Source organism: Myotis myotis, unplaced genomic scaffold (genome assembly GCF_014108235.1).
Source record: "Myotis myotis isolate mMyoMyo1 unplaced genomic scaffold, mMyoMyo1.p scaffold_m19_p_24, whole genome shotgun sequence".
Taxonomy (NCBI): Eukaryota; Metazoa; Chordata; class Mammalia; order Chiroptera; family Vespertilionidae; genus Myotis; species Myotis myotis.
The window spans coordinates 1,056,406-1,081,150 of NW_023416329.1; positions in this window are offsets into that span (position 1 = coordinate 1,056,406).

A 24,745-nucleotide genomic window follows, 5' to 3' on the forward strand; every position below is an offset into this window, starting at 1 on the left:
CTTTCCCAACCTCTGGCAAACAGTGATCTTTTTACTTTTGTCTAAATATTTTTTGCCTTTTCCAGAATGTTGTATAGGTGGAATCATAGAGTAAATGGTCTTCTCAGATTGGCTTCTTTCAATTAGCAATGTGCATTTAAGATTCGTCCATACTTTTCCTGGATTGGTAGTTTATTTATTTTTAGCACTAAATAATATTCCATTTTGTGGATATGCCACATTTATTTATTCATTCACCTAATGAATAAGTTCTTGGTTGCTTTTAAGTTTTCATAATGATGAATAGGTTCAATAAACATGCATGTGCAGTGTTTTGTGTGGACATAAATTTTCAACTTCTTTGGGTAAATATCAGGGAGCATGATTGCTGCACATTATAGTAAGAGTATGCCAAGTTGTGTAAGAAACTATCAAATGCTCTTACAAAGTGGCTGTACCCTCTCGAACTCCCACCAGACATGAAGGAGAGGTTCTGCTGTTCAACAGCCTCACCAGCATTTGATGTTACTGCTTTGGAGTTTGACCGTTCTAACAGGTGTGCAGGGGTATGTAATTTGAATTTCCCTGATGATATATGATGTTGAACATCTTTTCTAATGCCTGTTTACCATCTGTATATCATCTCTGGTGAGGTGTTTGTTAGAGTCTTTGGCTCACTTTTAATTGGATCATCTGTTTCCTTATGGTTGAAAGTTTAAACAGCCCTTAGTATATTTTGGGTAATCGTCCTTTATCAGATGTATCTTTTGAAAATCTTTTCTCCCAGTCTGTGGCTTGTCTTCTCATTCTCTTGACATTGTCTTCACAGAAAAAAAAATTAATGAAGTCCAGTTTATGAAATATTTTTTCTTCTGAAGTGTGTCTCATTTAGGTCTGTGATCCATTTAGACTTGATTAACTTTGATTTTTGTAAAGGCTGTAAGGTCTGTCTCTAGATTTACTTTTTTACATGTGGATATCTAATTTTCTAACACAATTTATTGAAGACTATCTTTGCTCCATTGTATTTCATTTGTTTCCATGTCAAAGATCAGTTGACTGTATTTACGGAAGACTATTTCTGAGCTCTTCATTCTATTTCACTGATCTACTTGGTTATTATTTTGCCACTACCACATTCTCTAGAACACAATAATGGTATAGTAAGTCTTTAGGTTGGGCAGTGTCAGTTCTCCAACTTTGTTCTTCTCCTTCAATATTGTGTTGGCCATTCTAGATAATTTGCCTCGCGCTATAAACCTTAACATCACTTTATTGGTATCCACACTATAACTTGCTGGTATCATGAAAGGGACTGAATTGAATCTATAAATCATATTGAAAAGTACAGTCATCTGGACAATATTGAAGCTTTCTATTCATGAACATGGAATACCTCGTTTATTTAGTTATTCTTTGATTTTATTCATCAAAGTTTTCTGGTTTTCTCCATATAGATCTTGTATATATTTTGTTAGGTTTACACCTAAGTATTTCATTATGGGAAGTGCTCATGTAAATGTTATTGTGTGTTTAATTTCAAATCCCACTTGTTCATTGCTAATATATAGGAAAACAATTGACTTTTATATATTAACTTGGAATCCTGCAATCATTCCATAATCATTTATTAGTTCCAGGAGGGTTTTGTTGTTGTTGTTGATTCTTTTGGATTTTATACATAGATAATCATGTCACCTGTGAACAAAGACAGCTTTATTTCTTCCTTCTCAACCTTGATATTTTTTAATTTCCTTTTCTTGTCTTATTGAATTTGCCATAACTTGCAGTACAATGTGGAAAAGGAGTGGTGAGAGAGGACATTCTTGCCTTGCTTCTGATCTTAGTGGAAAAGCTTCAAGTTCCTCATGATCAACTATGACATTTATATAGAAATTTTAAAACACAGTTACAAAAACTCTTATTACCAGAAATATAATCATCAGTAATACTGAGAAGAGTTCTGTGAAGCTGACATCTGAAATGAATATCAGATATACTTTAGTATAGCACAAATCATGAGGGCTATAAATCCACAATATTAAAAACATAAAGAAGAAACAGCATGCACTGGAAATATCAAGTACTAAAATAAGATAGCCTGTGCACTGCTAATGCGTAGGGAAGTAGATATTAAACATTAGCCAAGAAGTTTGCTCATAGACCAGTGATGGCGAACCTATGACACATGTGTCAGAGGTGACACGCGAACTCATTTTTTTGGTTGATTTTTCTTTGTTAAATGGCATTTAAATATATAAAATAAATATAAAAAAATATAACTATTTGTTTTACTATGGTTGCAAATATCAAAAAATTTCTATATGTGACACGGCACCAGAGTTAAGTTAGGGTTTTTCAAAATGCTGACACGCCGAGCTCAAAAGGTTCGCCATCACTGTCATAGACTCTGCTACTGAGTGAATAATGGGGAAAGAGGGAAGATTTCCAGCAACCATTTTTTAAATGAGGAAAGAAATAACTTTTGCAAGAACACAACATCAAAAACTAAGTTTCTTTCCTGCAAAACACCACAGAAGAGAGTCAATACACCAAAAACTGAAAGTAGATCTCATGCATGAAGAAAAAATTCTGAATGATTTTGTGCCAAAAGGCTTCAACAAAAATGTATGAAGCACCTATGAAAGTGTTGTCAAGGAAACAAGAATAGTTAGTGTCTTAGTCCATTCAGATAGCTTAAATAACAAACACTTGTTTTTCACAGATTTGGAGGCTGAAAAGTCCAAGATAAAGGAACTGAAAGATACGGTGTCTGGCAGGGCCCCTTCTTGGTTCGTAGATGGCAATGTCTCCTTAGTACTCTTGTTAAGGGGTGAGGGGAAGGGAGCTCTGTGGGTCCCTTTTATAAGGACACTAATCCCATTTATGAGAACACCAGTTTCATGATCTAATTACCTCCAGAGAAGTTTAAATTTAAGTGTCAACTTGACTGGATGCCCAGCTATTTGCTGAAATATTATTTATAAGTGTGTCTGTGAGGGTGCTTCTGGATGAGGCTAGCATTTGAATCAGAAGACTGAATAAAGATCTGCCCTCACCAATATGCTCTCACCAATATGCTCTCACCAATACACACAGGCATCATCCAATCCACAGAGGCCTGAATAGGGCAAGGGCAAATTCCCTCTCTCTTGAGCTGGGATATCATCTTCCTTTTCCTTCAGACATCAGAGCTTCTGTTCTTGGGCCTTTGAATTCCATAACTTATACTAGTGGTGTCCTCCTCCTTCTTTCTGCCCTACTTCTCCAGCCTTTGGTCTTGGCTTCCCTGGTTCCCAGTCCTTTGGACTTCACCTGCATTATATGACCTGCTTTCCCATTTCTCCAGACTGCAGATGGCATATCATGACATACCTTAGCCCCCTTAGTTGTCTGACTTAATTTGTACAATAAATCTCTTGTATCTCTATTTATCTACCTACCTATTATCTACATCTATTTATCATCTATCTATCTATCATCTATCTATCATCTATCTATCTATCTATCTATCTATCTATCTATCTATCTATCTATCTATCATCTATCTATCATTTATCTTCTATTGTATTGGCTTTGTTTCTCTGGAGAACACTGACTCCCAAAGGCCCCACACCTTATGCCAGCACACTGCATGCTAGAATCTCAGCATATGAATTAGGGGAGGGGTGTGTACAAATTTTCAGTCCATAACACTTAATAATTAGTTTCTGAATGACAACATAAATTGCACATTATAGTTTGGAATAGAGTACTGATATAGGGCCTTTGTATTCTTACAGTTATATATTTTAAAAAAGCATATTTGTCCAATCAAGTAAAAAATACATGCTAAGAAACTCACATAAATAGTTTATTTCTCACAAATATAACATCCAACCTATTGCTTTCTTTGCTCAAGAGATTACCTCTGATACTAAAGACTATTTTTGTTTGACCATTTTATATGGGATTTGAAACAAAATAATCACTTAATAAATTTGAAAGAGAAGCTTTTCTGCTTGTAAAAATCCACTCCTCAGGAATTGCTATTTTCCCAAGTGCAGTCTCTAGCCTATGTAATCTTTAGCGGGAATTGGACAGAACAATGAGCTCCATGTTTACAGCACCCAAGTTTGAATTACTTCAGCAAAACATGCTGAGTTATTTTGTGATCCACCAAATTCAAAGCCTCAAATTTTAACCTGTTAAAACCTTGCTCTTTCTAGATGTCTGAGTACTCTTAAATACACATTCACATTTTCAAAGGAGATATAAGAAAGACAACAGGAGCCAATAGATAATCATTCCCATAATTGCGATAATAATTTATAAAAATAATATTTTTTAAATTTGGGAATCAAATCAAGTTTTGGAAATTTTTGACAACTTGAACCCAGTTGCTACAGTGATTTACCAACACTGTTTAACAAACAAACAAGAAAAAAACGCATCCCTACTTACCTAAAAAGTGTATAAATTTTGACATTTAAAAAAAAAATTAACAGTATGACACAATGCTTCATGTTGGAATCAAAAGAGAAAATGGAAAGATGATTCAGTTAAAGATAAAGAACAGTAAAGTGTTTCCCGATGCTGCGGCAATACCACAGCCTCACTCCCAGGAAGGGCACCTTCCTCCTCCCGCAGTGCCAGCCCGTGGGAGCGTCCATCGCAGGCCTCCTACCCTGAGTGTAATGCTGCCCGTGTTGCACTGCATCCTGGGCCTGTACTGACAGTGCAATCACTCCCTCCTCCCCGCTCCCCAATGTGCGCACACAAGCACACACCTGGATCCATGGAAAGGGGTGGGGCCGCAAGGAGTCAGCTCTGAGCTTTGCAGACACTGAGTGACTGACCACAGGGAGTGAAGCATTTGCTTCACTGAGATCAAAAAGCCTCGCCTCCCCTGCTTCCCAGGCCCACGTTCCTGAAAACAATAACAAAACACACCTCTCATTGCCATTTTGATTGTGTTCCACTGGACCCACACACCTGTGAGTGCAGAGAGCAGTGTGCTCGGGCAACTTCCTGAGCCATGTGCACCTCAGGGCAGTGTCATGGTAGAAGTAAGAACAATATAGTAGAAGGGGCAAGGTGAGGGAGCCTTCAATTGTCCCCTCGTTCGGGCTTCTCCTTCCTGCCCCCCTCTACCATGGCTGGTCAGAACTAGTCTTCTTCAGCCCCTCCCCAGCCCCCACCCCCATCCTGTGGAAAGCTTTTAAGTATCAGTACTTAGACTTATCAATTCATCTTTGTCTGAATTTAAGGGAAGATTCATATCATTGATTTTTTTTACCATGAAACTTTTACTTTCAGGCCCAAGTAAATTGATATTCATCTTCAACCCTCCCCATAGTCTCCCTGGCACGCTCCTTCGATGCTGTGAGCTCTGTAGGACACAGAGCTCCACGGTGGGGAGATGAGGCGTAGTTACTGAAATGCAATGTAAAAACCGAGAAAAAAAATCACTGCAGCCTCACTCACCGCATTTCCAAAGGTCAGGCTGGACTTTATCTTCCAAACTGTCCTCAGGCTTTATCGCATCCTGGGTAAGTCTTAGATGCTACTGTTCAGAGATACCAGAACTAATTTTCTACCAATAATAACATTATGGCCCAGGGGGTGTGGCTCAATGTTTGAGCATTGAACTATGAAACGGGAGGCCACGGTTCAATTCCCGGTCAGGGCACATGCCTGGGTCGCGGGCTCAATCCCTAGGAGTTACATGCAGGAGGCAGCCAATCAATGATTTTCTCTTATCATTGATGTTTCTATCTCTCTCCCTCTCTGAAATCAATAAAATGTATATAAATGATAATAATATGCTTTGTTATATTTATGTATAATTCATTCACTTATTAAACAAACATTTATTGAGTGGCTTTATGTACTAAGCACTGAGCAAGTCACCTAAGATAAAAGATACAGAATTTGTAAGATACAGATTCTGTCTGTTGTAGGAAGAAGGAAAGTAAAGAACCATAGGGCAGTGCGCTAGGGCTTTAGGTGAAAACTCCCAATCATGAAGAAGGGCACCCTCACTCTGCTCAAGGGGTATCTGAGGAGCTTTGGCCAGAGAGAGCACTTCTGATTTCACACTTGCAGAATCATGAAGGGGATGTGGACTAGAACCCAAGGAGACGGGGATTACATGATTCTTTACTGGCAGAACCCAGGGAGCCTGGTCCGAGGTACGGGGGCAGCACAATGATCCTGGAGACCACGCATGCCCCACAGACGTGGCTGGGCCATGCCCTGGAGGCCCTCCTGCGCTGTGGTGAGGGCTGTGACTTTACCACCCAGGGAGCTGACAAGGGTGGGGCCGTGTGCACAGCCCCTCACTGGTGGCTGTCAGGGTTGCATCTCCCTGGTACTGGGCTCATTGTGGGTGGAGGATGTTAAATTACACACCTTGAAAGCTTCCGGAGGGGCTCTAAATTCTTGGTTTGAAGGAGAAAATAAGTTAGAATAGTGAATCCATGTTTTGCTATTTATTAATCATGACACTAGAACAAGTTAACTTTGTCATACCCTCTTTACTTATTTGCATATTGGGGTGAACTGGGCTGCTCTCTCAGGGAAATATCTTATTGTGTAAAATGCTCGCTGCCTTGATGGAGACAAAGCAGGTTGTGATATTAACCAGGACTCCCTCATCCTGCCTGGTGCCCTGCATTCCACTTTCCCTGCCTGTTGTCACCCCTGGGCTTTAGGGTTCAAAATCCAAATCGCTAGCAACGGCCCCAGTCTGAGAGGAAAGCCAGAGTCGGCTCTGGCGTGTGTGTCTGAGAGTTTTCTGCCCTTCTGTTCTATCCCACACTTCCAGGCATGAGACAACCATTCCGATAGTTTGGGGGAAGTCAAGGATAGAAGGAGCTGCTGTAATACATTACCACCAAGTCGGTGGCTTAAAATAACACACATCTAGTCTCCCACAGTTCTTCATGCAGAAAATCAGAGGGCCACGGCCCCTGAAGAAGCTCTCAGCAGCGTTTCCTTGCCACGCCAGACTCCGCAGGTGTCGACGCTCCTGGCTGATGTCCTCTTCTTCCACATTCAAAGCGCACGTAGAACAACCTCAATCTCATGCTGCTACACATGGCACCGCCTCCTCTCCCTTGTCTGCAGTCATGGGGGCCTCTCTGTGCCCCTCTTCTAGGACAAAGTGATGGCATTTAGGGTCCAAGTAAACATTCCTGGACAATCACACCCATCTCAAGATCCTTCCATTAATCAACATCTGCAAAGCCTTTTTAGCAGGTTAAGGTAACTAATTCCAGGGATTCAGACCTGCCCATCTTTGGGGGCTGTTGTTCAGCCAGCCAGGACTCCCTGCCTGGTAATGCTAGGAGAGCTGGAGCAAAGCCGCACAGGTGAGCCCCGGGAGCTCCGGGCCTGTAAGGTAAGAGGCCCTTGCTGTCAGGTCATCCCCAGTGAGGAATCAGCTCATGCTTCCTTGTGCTGTGTGTAGGCACCCCCTCACCTGGTCCTGGTCCTGCAGTGAGTGCCTCGTGCTCCACATTGCAGAGCAGAGCCCAAGAGCTGGGATGCCTTTCTCTCTCTCTCTCTCTCTCTCTCTCTCTCTCTCTCTCTCTCTCTCTCTGTGTGTGTGTGTGTGTGTGTGTGTGTGTGTGTGTGTGTGTCAGGGCATAGAGTAACAGACGGGGAGAAAGATATAGAGCCATAAGATAATTTCCCATGATCATAAGAGTAATACCCAGTCTAGTAACACTGGAGCAGGTTTTACTCCCAGCAGGGACACCACCATGGCTCAGATGAGCATCACCGGGAAGGTACATGTAACAGCAGGGAAAAGCAATGGGAAGATCACAGATGGGCAGCAATTAAACTTCCTGAAGAATGAGGCCTGGGAGAGGAAATGGAAGGCTGCAGGTCTTACAGGCCTGTGCACACATCCTGTGTCTCCTTTATGCAGCCCGTTGAGCAGCATGCTGCAGTCCTCCTGACTTGCCCCTGGGACAGAGGCTGTTGGTGCACATTTGTTCTGGACACTGCTCCCGACACTCAAGAGAGAACAGCACCTCCCCCAGCACCTTCCCCACTCCACCCTCCTCCTGCCACCCTCGGCCCTGGAGCGCTGAGGACAGTTACCCAGTCTAATTATACAGCAACAGAAGAAAAGACACACACATTTCTTCCAACAGCAGCTAGCACTTTCTATTTATTTGTCCACTATTTATAACTCACTCTGACAAGAAGGTCTTATCTCCTCCCCCCACCACCACTCGCCAAATGAAATTTCTCTAGGGTGGATCCAGTTTTATCTAAATTGGTTGGACAGAGGAATACAGCATATATAATCCATATTTAAAGAGATAAGACTTTCTCCTTGCACTTGAAATAAAAATAAACAACAAGCAAAATGAACATGGATAGGGGAAAATTAATTTACTTCCCTACCTAATTAGTAGATTCAGGATAAATGTATCTGCTTAGCTCCCTAATTATAATAATACTTAACAGTTCCATGAAACTCTTCATCATGAGAAATACCACCTTCTGCCAACACTAAATAATTAATCTTCAGCATCTTATCTGAGCAAAGGAAGTGCCATGAGGTTGGAGGGGATTGGAAGGCCAGGGTGAGATGCAAAGACCCCCTCCCCTTATCATTAAAGCAGAAGCTGCCCCACACACCCGTTTCTTGGCCTCAAGACCTGGGAGCCAGGGGACCATCTGTCACCCAGGAGAAGGCTTCAACCATGTCCTTGAGCCTGTAGATGCCACCCCACTGGCTGGGTAACTAGAATGCCTGATCCTGCAGGGAACAAAGCCAAGGTGGCCCTGAAGGAGCCACACAGGCCACTCTGGAATGAGGAGCAATCAGCAGGTGAGACTGTGGTCTACTATGGGCTTTCTGTCCACTTCTTGGATTGATGTTTACTCATCTGGTTCTTTCCTTTTTCCTGTGGTTGGATTCAATTCCTGGCTTCACTTTTATCAACTCAGAACTTCTCATATAGACGTGTGCCTCTCACCTTCCTCAGGTACCAGAAATTTCTTTGTCTTCAAATACTATGGCCTCACAGTTCCTGCTCTTTAAATCAGAACCTTAAACAGACACAAGCTCAGCCTACAGGGAGTCAGGTTTGCTGCTGCAGCCTCCTGAGCAAGGGTGCTGGCCACCTGAAGGAGCCATTCTTCTGCCTCTTCCAGTGCCTTCCTCGTCAGTTCTTTCTTCAGCTGGGAGCCCAGCAGGCCTCCATCGTGGACTATGCCAGCTAAGGCAGAAGTGTTGGCTCAGACCAGGACTTGGTGCAGGTGAAGGGGAAGCACCTGTCTCCCTGCCTTTCACACCTTATACTTGCCTCCAGCTGCAGGGGCCCCATTGTTCTCAGATACTGAAACCACATTATTCTGATAAAGAAAAAATGAGAGAAAGAGAGAGAGAGAGAAAGAGAGAGAGAGAACCAGTGCAATCATTGTATTTGGTACTTGATGGACACTCAATAAAATATGTTTAAAAATTAAATTTCAAATTATTTGCTGAGGCATTATTTTTTGTGACTTTCAGGGGGAAATAAACAAAACTCATAACCAAGCAATGGCTGGCATCTAGGACTTTGAGATCTTGCCTTTATCATGTAGGCATTGCTTAAATTTCACTTTTTTTATATTTTATTTGTCCCTTAGATTTATAAACATACTAGGCCATAAAAAATATTGGTTATATTTAAAATTTGTTAAAGCTCAAAGTTTCTATAATGGGGTAGGAATGATTAGTTCTAATTATATAGCTTTGAAGCAATGTAATTATGCAACAGTTTTAAAAACAAAACTGTTTTTATATGAATCCAAAAAAAAGACCCACTCTGACAGAACATGGAAGCTGGCAGGACAGCAGTGAGGGAGAGAGTGTGAGTGAGTGAGGGAGTGAAAGGGGAGTGTGTGGACATGTATGGTGTGTGTGTGTGTGTGTGTGTGTGTGTGTGTGTGTGTGTGTGACAGTTAGATTCTGCAGGACTTTTGGGGGCTGGCACACTGGGCTATCTTAGGTAGGAAACCCTGCAACTGCTGCTAGCACTCGTGGGGCGACTGGCTTGGGCACTGAAACCAAGCTATCTTGAAGGGAAGAGCTTCTGTGAATAGAGGCCCAGCCTCACCACCACCTAGACTGGCCTCAGACACCAACCAGGACCCTACAGCCAATCTGGCCAAAGACCTGCTACCTTAGCTGCAGACCCACAGACACCAGGACTCCAGCCTCCCTGGTTTCAGGCTCCTGTGAGTCCCAGAGTGCATGATCCTCCCCAAAACCACCGTTGTGGCCACAGGCTTTGCACGTCCTGGCACCTGGGCACTCCAGTGACGCACGTGGTGTGTGACTCTCTCACTGACCCACCTTTGTGGCCACAGGCCCCGCGCATCCCGGTGCTTAGGACCTTCATTGACTCAGGGTGAACAACCCTACTGCCAAGTCCTCCATTTCAGCCACTGGCTCTGTGTAACTCAGCTCCTGGACACTTAGGTGAGAGCGAAAATGGGGAGACCAAGAAACAACCCCCAAAAGGAAAGAAAAGGAGGAATTGACAGAAAATGAATGAAATGGAGGAATGCAATATGTCAAAAATGTATCAGAGTAAGAGTCATACAGTTCATAAACCAGGTGAATGAGAAAATCAACAATTTATGTAAGAATCAACTGGAAATAAAATATGATATAGGTACAATAGAAAAACACAATGGAAGGTTTCAACAGTAGGCTAGAAGAAGTGGAGGACCGAATTAGTGAATTATAGGTTTCTCTAACCTATAAGAAAGGTTAGAGAAACACACCCAACCTGAACAGCAATTGGAGAAAAAAATTAGAAAGCCATATTTGACCACATGAGGGTGGCCATCTTGTGCAAGGGTGTGATGGTCAATTTGCATATTACCTCTTTATTATATAGGATAATAAACTCACAGAAAGAGAAACAAACAAAAAAGCAATCTCATTTACCAGTGCACCAAAAAAAATAAGATACCTAGGAATAAACTTAACTAAGTACGTACAAGACCTGTACTAGGAAAACCACAGGACATTGAAAAAAAGATAGAGGAAGATGTAAACAAATGGAAAAATACACTGTGTTCATAGAGTAGTAGAACTGACATCATTAAAATGATCCATGTTATCCAAAGCAATCTATAGATTTAATGCAATCCCCATTAAAATACCAATGGCATATTTCACAGACCTCAAAAAAACTGTAGAAAAATTCATATGGAACAAAAAAAAACCCTGAATAGCCACAGCAATCTTGAGAAAGAAGAACAAAGTTGGATGGATCAAAATACCAGATATTATGCTATATTATAAAGTCACTGTTCTCAATACTGCCTGGTACTGGCACAAGAACAGGCATATAGATCAGTGGAATAGAATAGAGAACCCAGAAATCGACTCAAACCACTATGCTCAGTTAATATTTGACAAGGAGGCAAGAGCATACAATGAAGTCAAGACAGTCTCTTCAATAAATGGTGTTGGGAAAATTGGACAGATACATGCAAAAAAATGAAACAAGACTACCAACTTACACCATTCACTAAAATAAACTCAAAATGGATAAAGGACTTAAACATAAGACAGGAAACCATAAAAATACTAGAGGACTCCACAGGCCCAGTGCACAAAATTCGTGCACTGGAAGGGTCCCCAGTGGCTGCTGGCTGCCAGCTGGGTACTTCCTCCCTTCCCCCGGCTGGCCTCACCCACTGGTCGAACTCCCAGATGACCTCCAGGTCGATGGGACAATTTGCATACTATGCTTTTATTATATAGGATTTGTATATTCTCTATTCTATTTAGTGCTTTTTATGTATCTTGAGTCCTAATTACCTCTTTCCCCCACTTTTTAGTTTTTATATCTTTATCATATTTTCTTCAAGAACTTTTTTCATTGTTTTTTTCCTCTAATGATCTATAAGTTATTAATTCTATCCATTTTTCAAGTGTTTACTCTAAGGCAGTGATGGCAAACCTTTTGAGTTCGGGGTGTCAGCATTTTGAAAAACCCTAACTTAACTCTGGTGCCTTGTCACATATAGAAATTTTTTGACATTTTCAACTATAGTAAAACAAAGACTTATATTTTTGATATTTATTTTATATATTTAAATGCCATTTAACAAAGAAAAATCAACCAAAAAAATGAGTTCGCGTGTCACCTCTGACACACATGTCATAGGTTCGCCATCACTGCTCTAAAATGTAAACACATGTACTTAAAGTTATATTGGTCCAATAGAATACTGCTAGCATTAATCCATATCTATATTACCATCTACCCACTAAGTCTTTCAATTCCTTACTCCACAAGACATAGAAATAACCTTGCATACCACTGTTATTTTCTCTACCGCGTATAAGGTAACCCATTGGTTGAATGTGGTTTCTGTTTATGGTGGTACAGATTTTTGCTAAATAGTTAGTGACTCTATTTCTGAATGTATTTTTCCACCTGAGAGTATTTGGCATGACTGGGAGCACTCTGTGAGGCTATGCGATGTACCTGAGGGCAGAGCTGGGCTGTACCACCTTCTCCTGTGGATTTCTGGATACTCACACCATGTTGACACCAGTGCCCAAAATCGCAGCTTCTGCCCTCAGCTAGGCTGCTTTCCAGTTTTGCACATGCTTTGTGGGAGAGAGGAATGATGGTACAGATGTCTATGAGCTGCCCTAGTTGGGTGTCTGAACTAATCATATTCCTTAGGGGAACTGGGCCCTTTCCTATTCCCAGAATCTTCTATGTTCAGGCTTGGAGAGACTGGAAACCCTTCCACCATGTTAGCAGTCTTCTTCTGTGCCTTTTTCTGCCTTTTGTTTTATTTATATTTTTCTTCTAAAAGTATATATTTTCATGAATTTCAAGCATTTGTTTATTTTTTACCAACATAACCTTTTATGGTTTTAGTGACTTTTGGGGTTTATTTTATTTCTTTTCCACTTTTTGTTGTTGATGTGTTGCTGTTACTGTTGTTTTGGGTTAGTTGAGTTGATTTTTACTATCTGGGGTGGGATTGGGGGAAGTGGTAGTCATAGAAATTCCTCTTTTGCTGGAAAATTATCCATTTTTACTCAATCATCATATTGATAGTGTTAAACTCTAATAATTATTTTAATAAACCTTCTAATTTATTTGATTATATCTCCCTTGTCATTCCTAATGTTTTGTATTGTTCTAGTCTCTCTCTTTCTCCTAAATTAAGCTTGTTAGGATTTTATGAATTTTACTCTTCTTGGAATAAATAGGATGTTATTAATTGTCCTGTCTTACCACTTAGTTGTTTTCTGTTCCTCCAATTTTACTTCTTAATATTGATTAATTCCTTCTCTTTTTTGTTGTTCTTATATTGTTTTTTGTTCTATATGGTTATGTATCGCTTAATATAGGGATGCATTCTGAGAAATGTATTGCTAGGCAATTTCATCATTGTTTGAACATCATAGAGTACACTTACACAAACCGAAACGATATAGCCTACTACACACCTAGGCAGTAGGATATAATATATTGCTTCTAGGGTACAAGATTGTTTAGTAATTTACTGAAATGAATACTATATGTAATAGTAACAAAATAGTATTTGTGTGTCTAAACATATTTGAACATAGAAAATATACAGTAAAAATACAATATAAAAGTTAAAAATGGTGCACATCTATAAGGCATTTGCCAAGAATGGAGATTGAAAGACTGTAAGTTGCTCTGAGTAGGTGGTGAGTGAATGTGAAGGCCTAGGACATTACTGTACATAACTATCCTATCTAATAAAAGAGAAACATGGTAATTAGCATATGTCCGCTGCCCTTACCATTGGCTAATCAGCGATATATGCAAATTAACTGCCAGGTAAGATGGCAGCCGGCATCCAGGCAGCTTGAAGCTAACATGAGCTTGCTTGCTTCAGTAACGGAGGACTCCAACGTTCCCTGCCTGCCTTGCTGGCCTCTGAGCTTGCCATTTGAAACATTGTTACAAATATAGAAGCTAAACAAAACCCCAGAAACCTTCTTTCAGCCCGCCGGGATCTCAGAGCTGGAGTTCATACAGTGTTTCAATTATAGAACCCAAACAAACCAGATACCTGCTTTCAGCAGCAGAGGCCACAGAGCTGGAGCCAGAGCTAAAGCTGGCCCAGAATAAAAAAAAAGAAAAAAAGGAGCAGTTGGGAGCTTCAGTCACCTGCCAGCCTGAAAACAGCCCTCAAGCCCTCACCCAGACTTGCCAGGCACCCCAGTGGGGACCCCCACCCTGATCCAGGACACCCTTCAGGGCAAACCAGCCGGCCCCCACCTGTGCACCAGGCCTCTATCCTATATAGTAAAAGGGTAATATGCCTCCCAGAACCAGGATCAGTGTGACAGGGGGCAGCGCCCAAACCTCCTGATTGCCCTGCAGCTCTGTGTGTGACAGGGGGCGGGGCCACAACCTCCCTATCCGCCCTGTTCTGTTCATGACAGGGGAAGGCGCCCCAACCTCCTGATCAGCCCTGCTCTGTGCCTGATAGGGGGGAGCTCCCCAACCCCCTGATCGCCCTGCTTTGTGTGTGACAGGGTGTTGCGCCCCACCCCCCTGATTGGCCCTGTTCTGTGTGTGACAGGGTGCAGCGCCTCCACCCCCCTCCCCCACACGGGCCCTGCTCTGTGTGTGATGGGGTAGATCCATAACCTCCCATCGGCCCTGCCCTGAGTGTGACAGTGGCAGCGCCCCAACCCCCTGATGGGCCCTGCTCTGTGCGTGACAGGGGTCAGTGCCCCAACCCCCTGATTGGCCCTGCTCTGTGTGTGACAGGGTACGGAGCCCCAATCCCCCTGATGGGCCCTGCTCTGTGCGTGACAGGGGGCAGCACCCCAACACTCTGATTGGCCCTGTTCTGTGCATGACAGGGGGTGGTGCCGCAATCTCCCCATTGATGCTGCCTTGAGTGTGACAGGGGGTGGTGCCCCAACCCCCAGTCGGCCCTACCTTGAGTGTGACTGAGGGTGGCATCGCAACCTTCCGATCTGCCCTGCTCTGTGCATGACAGGGGGCGGCACCCCAACTCCCCAATCGGCCCTGCTCTGAGCCCGACCAGGGGCTGCACCTAGGGATTGGGCCTGCCCTCTGCCACCTGGGAGCAGGCCTAAGCCAGCAGGTCATTATCTCCTGAGGGGTCCCAGACTGCGAGAGGGCATAGTACGGGCTGAGGGACCCCCTCTCCTGCCCAAGTGCACAAATTTTTGTCCACCGGGCCTCTAGTCTATAATAATAAAAGCATAATATGCTAATTAGACCGGACAGCCAAACGACCTTCCAGATGTCATTCCAGATGTCCTTTGGATGAAGCCGCTGTGGTGGGGGCCGAGGCAGAGGCAGTTAGGGGTGATCAGGCAGGTAGGCAGACTGGTTAGGGGCAATCAGGAAGGCAGGCAAATGGTTAGGGGCAATCAGGCAGGCAGGCAGAGGTGGTTAGGGGCAATCAGGCAAGCAGGCAGAGGGATTAGGAGTGATTAGGCAGCCAGGCAAGTGGTTAGGGGTGATCAGGCAGACAGGCAGAGTGTTTAGGGGCAATCAGGCAGGCAGGCAGAGGCAGTTAGGGGCAATCAGACAGGCAAGCAAGCAGTTAGGGGTGATCAGACAGGCAGGCAGTCAAGTGATTAGGGGCAATCAGGCAGGCAGGCGAGTGGTTAGTGGCTATCAGACTGGCAGGCAGGCAAGTGGTTAAGAGCCAGAGGTCCCAGATTGCGAGAGGGATGGCTGACTGCCGGGTTAGGCCCTGCAGGATGGGGCCTAAACTGGCAGTTGGACATCCCTGAGGGGTCCAGGACTGCGAGAGGGTGCAGGCTGGGCTGAGGGACACCCCCGCCCTCCTGTGCATGAATTTCGTGCACTGGGCCTCTAGTAGACTTTATAAACACTGTACACTTAAGCTGCACTAAATTTAGAAAATTTTAGATAGCGTTGCTCTACAACATTATGACACCTATGATGTCCCTAGGTGATAGAAATTTTCAGCTCCATTATAATCTTATGGGACCACCATCAGATATATAATCTGTTGTTGACCAAAATATCATCATGCAATCTGTTATTGTATTTTGTAAGCAAATACTCAATATATTTTTACTGTTTTTTAATAATAAAAATGCCAGTATAAATTTACTATAGGTATATATTTTGCTGTCACATATATTTTAGCATGCAATTTTTTTTTTTAAGATAGTTTTAATTGAATTGATGATATTCTTTTGCCTTGGGTATTATTTAAGGAGAGCATCTTAATTACAATGATATTAATATTTTATTTAATTTTAAGGTTGACATTTTCTATAAGTTTATGAATAATAAACGAGGGTAACAAAATCCCAGCTTTTTGAAATTTTGGATGATATTTAATTTTGTCAATGCAAAACAACATATATATTAATATAAGACAAAATTATCTGTATAAATGTATCAAGTCAAATGTTTTTATTTGATAACCTAATTTTTTGTCTATGTACATTTATTGTCTATTTAATTTTTCCATTTTGAAAAGTTATATTAATATTTTTCTCTGTAATTTTGTTTTCAAGTTTATCTTCTGTAGTTACTTTATGCACTTGTCTGCCATTTTGTCTTTTCATCAAGAAATTTATTTTCATAATTCTTTACACATATATCTTTCTATTTCTTGTATGATGCATTTGGGTTTAACTTAGCTTTGGCTACTTTCATTGTATTACATGTATTTAATTATCTTTGAGTATTTCAAAATCTTCTTTGATAGTTTTATTGGACACAATACTTGAAAATCTTAATCAAATTGGGTATGTGTAGATGTATTTGTGTATAATATTCTGAAAATCAACATCATGACAGAGGATTTCTAACCATTCATATTGATTGTGCTGGCTAAAACATTTGGATTATTCCTTCTATCCTAATTTGCATTTTTACTTATTAAACTGTGTAATATTATTGTTATTGTTGTTATTTACTCCTTTTATTATTCTTAATATTTATGGCTTAGAGATTTTTCTCTTCAACATACTCATTACTTTAGAAATTCTACTATATTTTAAATTATCTAAAATATTACCATCTTGACCATAATAATATTAAATTGCCTTATTAATAAAATATAATTTCTCGGGACATCCAAGGTGGTGGCAGAGTATTTGAAAGGTACACTCATCTTTGCCCAAGACCAAACTTAAAACTAAATTATAGAAAAAGCAACCCGAATATCCAACTTAAGACTAGATGAAGAGAAGTCTTATAACCTAGGATTTTCAGAAGAAGACACATCAAGACTAGTAAGAAGGGTGGAGGCATGAAAAGGGCTGGTTGGCCCTGTTCCCAAGGGAGGTGACTAAGACTCTGGGGGGATGCCTTAGCAGTAAGGGTTCCCTTGAAGAGTGTGGGGACCCAATTCCAAGACAGGCTCCCCAGCCCAGAGCACTAGAGTAAGGAAGAGGCACCCATATAGCATCTGGCTGTAAAAATCAGTGGAGATTCTGTCTGCAAAAGGAACAGGTGCCCTCTTAATGGGCCAACACCCAAAATCTCATTCAAAGCCATTCACTATGGACTCTAGAAGAGGGAAGGAGGAGAAAACTAGAGTCTCTTGAGAAAAGATTGAGGATTATGGCTCTGAAGAGGGAGCTGAAGGGGCAGCTATGAGGATCCCTGAGCTGCAGCCTTCTCAGACACCACAGATGCATTTTCTTGAGTGGAGCAGGCCCCTCCTGATGGCATCAGACTGGAGAATGCAAAAGCCCCACGCTCTGGACATCCTGCAACCCCACCCTGCAGAGCTTGTGCACTAGTGAGGAGCCAGTCAACTACCTGGGCTGGAGTGTAGAGGTCTGGGCTTACTGAGGGGTGTCAGTGACTGAGTTCTGTGGCTTTGGGTTATTGCACCCAATTTCCTATGAACCTGACTGGTGCCTCCTCCTCACAGGAGATACACTAGCCCACTCCCTAGGATCCAAACTTGAAGTGACCTCATCTTGCCGAGAACTGGTCAGAATCTGGGACAGAGTGAGTTATGTGGCTCTAGGATGGGAGACATTTTTCCCTCACACGCCTGAATGGTGCATAGGCCTCCCTGTACATAGCCAAAACTTTGTGTGGTGGGGCCAGATAAACTCTGCTGTCCTTACTTCAACAGCTCCCTGAGAGATCTCCCCGCTCCCACAGAGGTGTGCAAGCGCATAGTGGGTAAAAGCTAGGCTTGGTGTACCCTGGGGTATTTGCTGAGTAATCTCAGAATGAGCACTGGCAGAGAGGTTGGAGGTTGAACCTGTATAGATCTGGTAAACACCACTCGCCCCTGCCTGGTGACTCACTGTGAACTTACCTTATGCAACTCGCCAGAGGCTGTTTCAGTGACTGAGCCTAACAGGCACCTGGCAGGCAGAGGCAGGCAGATCTTAGGACTTTTGCTGACCTCCCCCCAAGCCAAGTTCTGGTAAAAGCCAACAATGGTGTGCAGATTGGCCCTTCACACACACAAAGGCCCAGCAAACACAACCACAAACTGTTGCTTTGTAGCTCCAAACAAATTGCCCAGGGCCAGATAGTATCTGACATTGGCCTGCACCAGAGTAGCTCCAGGAGGCCCAGAACCTACACCCAGAGGTCAGCTTCAGACAACAACAAAGTAGGATCCAATTAGTTTCACGAGCAGCATATCCAGAGGGAGATCTCGGCAAGCACCAGACCCTGCTGAGGCAAATTCGGCTTTGTGTGGTCAGCACCTGAACAGCAGCTCATACACTGAGGTTGGAGTTGAACCTCACAGTCACCCAACACAAGGGTTGACCCCATGCACAAATGAGCTGATAGCAATCAAGCCTGAAATATAACAGGAGGGCCCACATAACCCACACAAGTAATGTTCATGGAGCACCTAGCTCAGGTGATCAAGGAGACCAAGCAACTAGGTCCCATCAGACACCTACTATAAGGCCAACGGACCAAGACTGGGACTCATAGCAGATCTGCCTAAGACATAGACACAAAATCAAAGAGACAGGAAAATGGGGAGACAATGAAACATGCCCTAACTAAAAGAACAATAGAAGTCTCCAGAAAAAGAACTATGTATATAAAATGTAGGTAAGCAATCTATCACCTATAGAGTTAAAAGAAAAGATTATAAAGATGCTAAAGAAACTTTGATAGAACGAAAACATCATGAAAAATGACATAGAAACAATATAAAAGAACCAGTCATAAATGAAGAATACAATACCTAAAAGGAAGAATAGTAAGGAAGGAATAAAGAGAAGATTGAATGAAGCAGAAGATTGAATCAGCAATTTAGAAGAAAAGGTAGCAAGAAACACCCAAACAAAGCAGCAAAAAGAAAAAGAAACATTTTTTGAAGCAAGGGACCTTTGGAGAAATAAGAAGTATAACTATACCAGCATCATAGGGTACCAGAATGAGAAGAGAGAGAGAGAGAGAGAGAGACCAAGAAATTAATAACCTATTTGAAGAAATAATGACTGAAAATTTTTCTACTCTGGTGAAAGGAAAAGAAACACAAGTCCAGGAAGTGCCAAACAAGATGAACTGAAACACGCCCAGACACATCATAATTAAAATGCCAAAGGTTAAAGACAAAAAGACAATCTTAAAAGCAGCAAGAGAAAGGTAGTTAATTAGCCACAAAGGAGCTCCCATAAGATTGTCAGCTGATTTTTCAACAGAAACTTTGCTGACCAGAAGAGATTGACATGAAATACCCAAAGTGATGAAAAGCAAGGATCTAAAACCAAGAATACTTTACATAGTAAGGCTATCAATTATGATTGAAGGAGAAATAAAGAGCTTTCCAGACAAGAAAAACTATCAGGGTTCATTACTACCAAACCAGTATTACAAGAAATGTTAAAGGACTTTCTTAAGAAGAAGGAGGAGGGAATGAAGAAGAAACAGAGGGAAGTAGTTAAAAGATTAAAATAGCAAAAAAATGTGTACCTGTCAATAACCACTTTAAATGTAAATGGTTTAAATGTTCCAATCAAAAGACATAGGATAGCTGAATAGATAAGAAATAAGATCCATATTTATGCAGTATACAAGAGACTCACCTCAGAATGAAAGATACATACAGACTAAAAGTAAAAGAATAGAAAAAGATATTTAATGCAAATGGAAAGGGGGAAAAAAGCTGGGTTAGTAATACTTATATCTGACAAAATAGATTGTAAAAAATAGCTATACCAAGAGTAAAAAAAAAAGGCACTATATGATGATAAAGGAAGCAATCCAACAAGAGGACCTAACCATTATACACATTTATGTGCCTAAATTATAAAGCAAATATTGATAGGCATAAATGGAGAGATCAAGTGTAATACAATCATAGTAGGGGGTTTTTAAAACCCCATTAATATCAATGGACAAATATTCAGACAAAATATCAACAAGGATTTAATTTATATCTTCAAAACATTTCACCCAAAACAGCAGAATGTTCATTTGTTTGAAGTACACGTGAAACATTTTCTAGGATAGATCACAGTTTAGGACACAAAACAAGTTTAAATAAAATTAAGAAGATTAAAATCATATCAACCACCTTTTTAGACTATAAAAGTATGAAACTAGAAATCGATCACAAGAAAAAATGAAGAACACACAAAGAAATGTATGCTAAATATCATGTAACTAAACAATGAGTGGGTTAACAATGAGATCAAGGTGAAAATCAGAATATACTTTGAAACAAATCAAAATAAGAACACAACAACCAAAAATCTATGGGACACAGCCAAAGCAGTTCTAAGAGGGAAATTTATAGCATTACAGGCCTATCTTAATAAACAATAAAAATGTCAAATAAACAATCTAAGTAAACTTAAAGGAACTTGAAAAATAAAAACAAACAAACCTCAAAGGGAGTAAAAGAAAGGAAATAATAAAGAAAATAGAGTTAAAAGATAATACAAAAGATCAATGAAACTAAGAGCTGGTTCTTTGAAAAAATAAACAAGATTGACAAACCTTTAACCAGACTCATCAAGAAAAAAAGAGCCCTAGCCGGTTTGACTCAGCGATTAGAGTGTCGGCCTTTGGACTGAAGGGTCCTGGGTTTGATTCCGGTCAAGGACACATGCACAGATTGTGGGCTTGATCCCCAGTAAGGGGCATGCAGGAGGCAGCTGATCAATGATTCTCTCTCATAATTGATGTTTCTATCTCTCTCTTCCTCTCCCTTCCTCCCTGAAATCAATAAAAATATATTTTAAAAAAAGAAAAAAGAGAAGACTCAAATAAATAAAATAAAAGATGAAAGAGGAAAAGTAACCACTGATGAGAGAACTACAAAGGAATGTAAGAGAATATTATGAATAATTATATGCCAACAAATTAGGTAATCTAGATGAAATGGATAAATTCCTAGAAACATACAACCTTCCAAACCTGAATTAGGAAGAATCAGAGAATCCAAATCAACAGATTATGACTAGTGAAATTAAAACAATAATAAAAAATATTCCAAAAAACAAATGTCCTGGACCAGATGGCTTCACAGGTGAATTTCATCAAACATTCAAAGAACTAACACCTATCCTTCTCAAAGTATTCCAGAAAATTTCAAGAGGTGAAGAGGCTCCTAAGCTCATTTTATGAGACCAGCATTATCCTAATTCCAAAACCAGATAAAGACACTACAAAAAAGAGAACTATAGGGCAATATCCCTAATGAATATAGATGTTAAATTCATCAACAAAATATTAGCGAACAGGATCAAGCAATACATTAAAAAGATCATATGCCATGATCAAAAGGGATTTATTCCAGAAATGTAAGGGTCATACAATATCTGCAAATCTATAAATGCGACCCACCACATAAACAAAATGAAGGTTGAAAAACAAATAACCATATCAATTAATGCAGAAAAGATTTGATAAAAGCCCAGCACTCATTTATGATAAAAACTCTCTGCAAAATGGAAGTAGAGTGAACAAAACACACCTCAACATAATAACGGCCGTATATTAAAAACCCACAGCCAACATCATACGCAATGGTCAAACTACATGTGTTTCCCTTAAGATCAAGAACAAGAAAGGAATGTCCACTTTCACCACTCTTATTCAACATAGTACTGAAGTCCTAGCCACAACAGTTAGATAAGACAAAGAAATAAAAGGCATCCAAATTGGAAAAGAGAAAGTAAAACTATCATCATTTGCAGATGTCATGATACTATATATAGAGAACCTTAAGATTCCACCAAAAAAATACTAGAGCTGATAAATGAATTCAGTAATGCAGTAGGATACAAAATAAATATTCAGAAATTAGTTGCATTTTTATCCACCAATAATGAACTTCAGAAAGAGGAACTAAGAAAACAGTCTCATTTTACAATTGCATAAAAAAAGATACTAGGAATAAATTCAACCAAGGAGGTAAAAGACCTATACATGGAAAATTATAAGTCACTGAAGAAAGAAATTTAAGTAAATATAAATAAGTGGAAGCATATATATGTTTATGGGTAGGAATAATTAACATCATTAAACTGCTCATACTCCCAAGAGCAATCTACAAATTCATCTAGTGACTCTTAATCTGACTGGAAAATGCTCCTCCATGGAAGAGTTTCTTCAAGTGGAGCTATTAAAAAGATTCCCATCGAGAGGCACACCTCCATGAAGAATAACTGAAGGCACAGGTTCAACATTCTGCAAGTTTCCTTTAATTAAAAATATAGTAAATATGAAAATTATACAAATTAAATAAGGAAAACAAAACACCAAGATATACTAAATTCGATGCTGAATATTGGGAAATAGCAGTCAAGTGTTGCCTTTCATTGTGAAATATTAAGCAAACTTTAAATAACATTTGGGATTTGGTCGCAGAACCAATCTAGGTGGAAGAGACAGGAAAAGTCCTCAGTCCATCTTGTCATGCCTCCTATTGCCATTTCTCAGTAGTTTGAAGAACTGTAGAAGTTTTGTTCCTCTGAGAGGATCCTAAGCAAGATGCTTGACATAGCACATTCCCAAACTGTAAAGACTGGAAAAGGAAAATAACTGAAACGGCTTATATTTTAACATATTTTGTGACCCAAACACTAGATGAAGAAAAAGCCATAACCATACACAAGACAGCTTTTACCCACAATCCCAGAGCCAGAGAATGAATGAGAAATCGGAGGAGGTGACCAGGCCCTAATAAGCAAGTGTGGAAAGTAAATATTAAAGAAGGGAGCTGAGATTTTGTGAAACAGGTATTTGAAGATTAAGGAGCAATTGAAATTAATCTCTTGAAAGGTATGTTCAAGTGGTGGTTGTTGAGTCACATTATGTTAAAGGTGATATTAGTGATTCCCACAGGGAGAGTTCTTAGGGGACCTGGGAGGGTGGAACAACAGCACCAGAAGTCTAGCCAGGTACAGTGAATTTCTGATTTGTGGCTTTGGCCTTGAAGATGAAACCATAATTGTGAAATATTATTTACAGTTAAAATATAATCTACAAGTATACTCCTTACTGTTCATGTAGGAAACATTCAAACCTGTAAAGAATTTTTGTGAGATTATTTGAGCCAAATTATCAACAATCGCCAGGAAGCAGAATCTCAACAAATTAAGATAATGCTCCAGAGAATGGCAGTTTTGCACTTTGTTTTGTACATCACAATCAAAAGAGGAGGTATAAGTGGGTTACATGAACTCCACTGGTGATAGATTAGGGAGGCAGAAGAAAGCAAAGTGGGGAAACCTCTGAGATTGGGTAAAATGTAAAATTAAAGCCACACTTTTTACTTAGGTTGGTGCAGGATTTAACACCAACAATGAACTCAATAACAATGAGGGTGTGTGTGTTTTTGTTGTTTCAGCAGAGAGGTGCCTGTGCTTTGAGGGTCCAGAAAAAAAGGAAAATTACTTTGGCATTCCAAAGATATGTTATTGTAGAGGCAAAAAATACAATAAGCTTAGCTAAAGTAAAGATTGCCCTTTGTCAGGGAAGATACTGGCCTAGGACATGACTATCAAACATAAACTGCTTTTTAATTTTAAAGTCTTTTCATTTCAGAACATCCTTTGTGGTTACTTTAGGTCTTTCAGTTTGTAAGGCCGCTACACAGGCCTCTCTTGAGCAAGTCAGGTTGGCCTGTAGCTTCTTTTCATCCACATTGCCATGACCCTTCTTAACCCATCTATTTTTCCAGCTTCAACCCATAAAATTAGGACCCTATTCATAGAGGGTTTCAGAGGAATGGCTGCATGAGAGAGCCTCTCCCTGAAATTTCAATAAGTTAACTAACTATAATTCAACAAAAATTCCATGCTTAATGTAGAGGTATGCCTGAGAGATCTGCACATTGAAACATCAAAAGGTGAGCAACCGGAAATAAACAGGGACATGAGGAGGGAGGAAAGTTCAGAGGGCCTGCAGATGCAGCCTCGCCAACAAGGACTTGTGGCTCAGCCTGGAGAGGAGGAAGCCAGTGGTAGCAGGTAATTCCTTAGGCCAGGTGGGACAGAGAGCTGTAAAAGCAGTCCAGCAGGCAAGTGGTGAGCAGAGATAAGGGTGTCTGAGTCAGCAGATGCCTGACAGAGAACAGGGCTCTGCCATGAGGCTTTCCACTGGGCTTACAGTGGTGTTGCAGACAAATAAACAGAACCACAGAGCCCTGCCACCACTTGGACTCTCAAAACTCACCTCCCATTGCCCTTGGAATCAGGCCAAGGAGCATATTACCTGTAAATCAAGAGCTATTGCAGTAGGACTCCTGCTTGCCTCTGTAACTGATCCCCAGGTGGGATGCT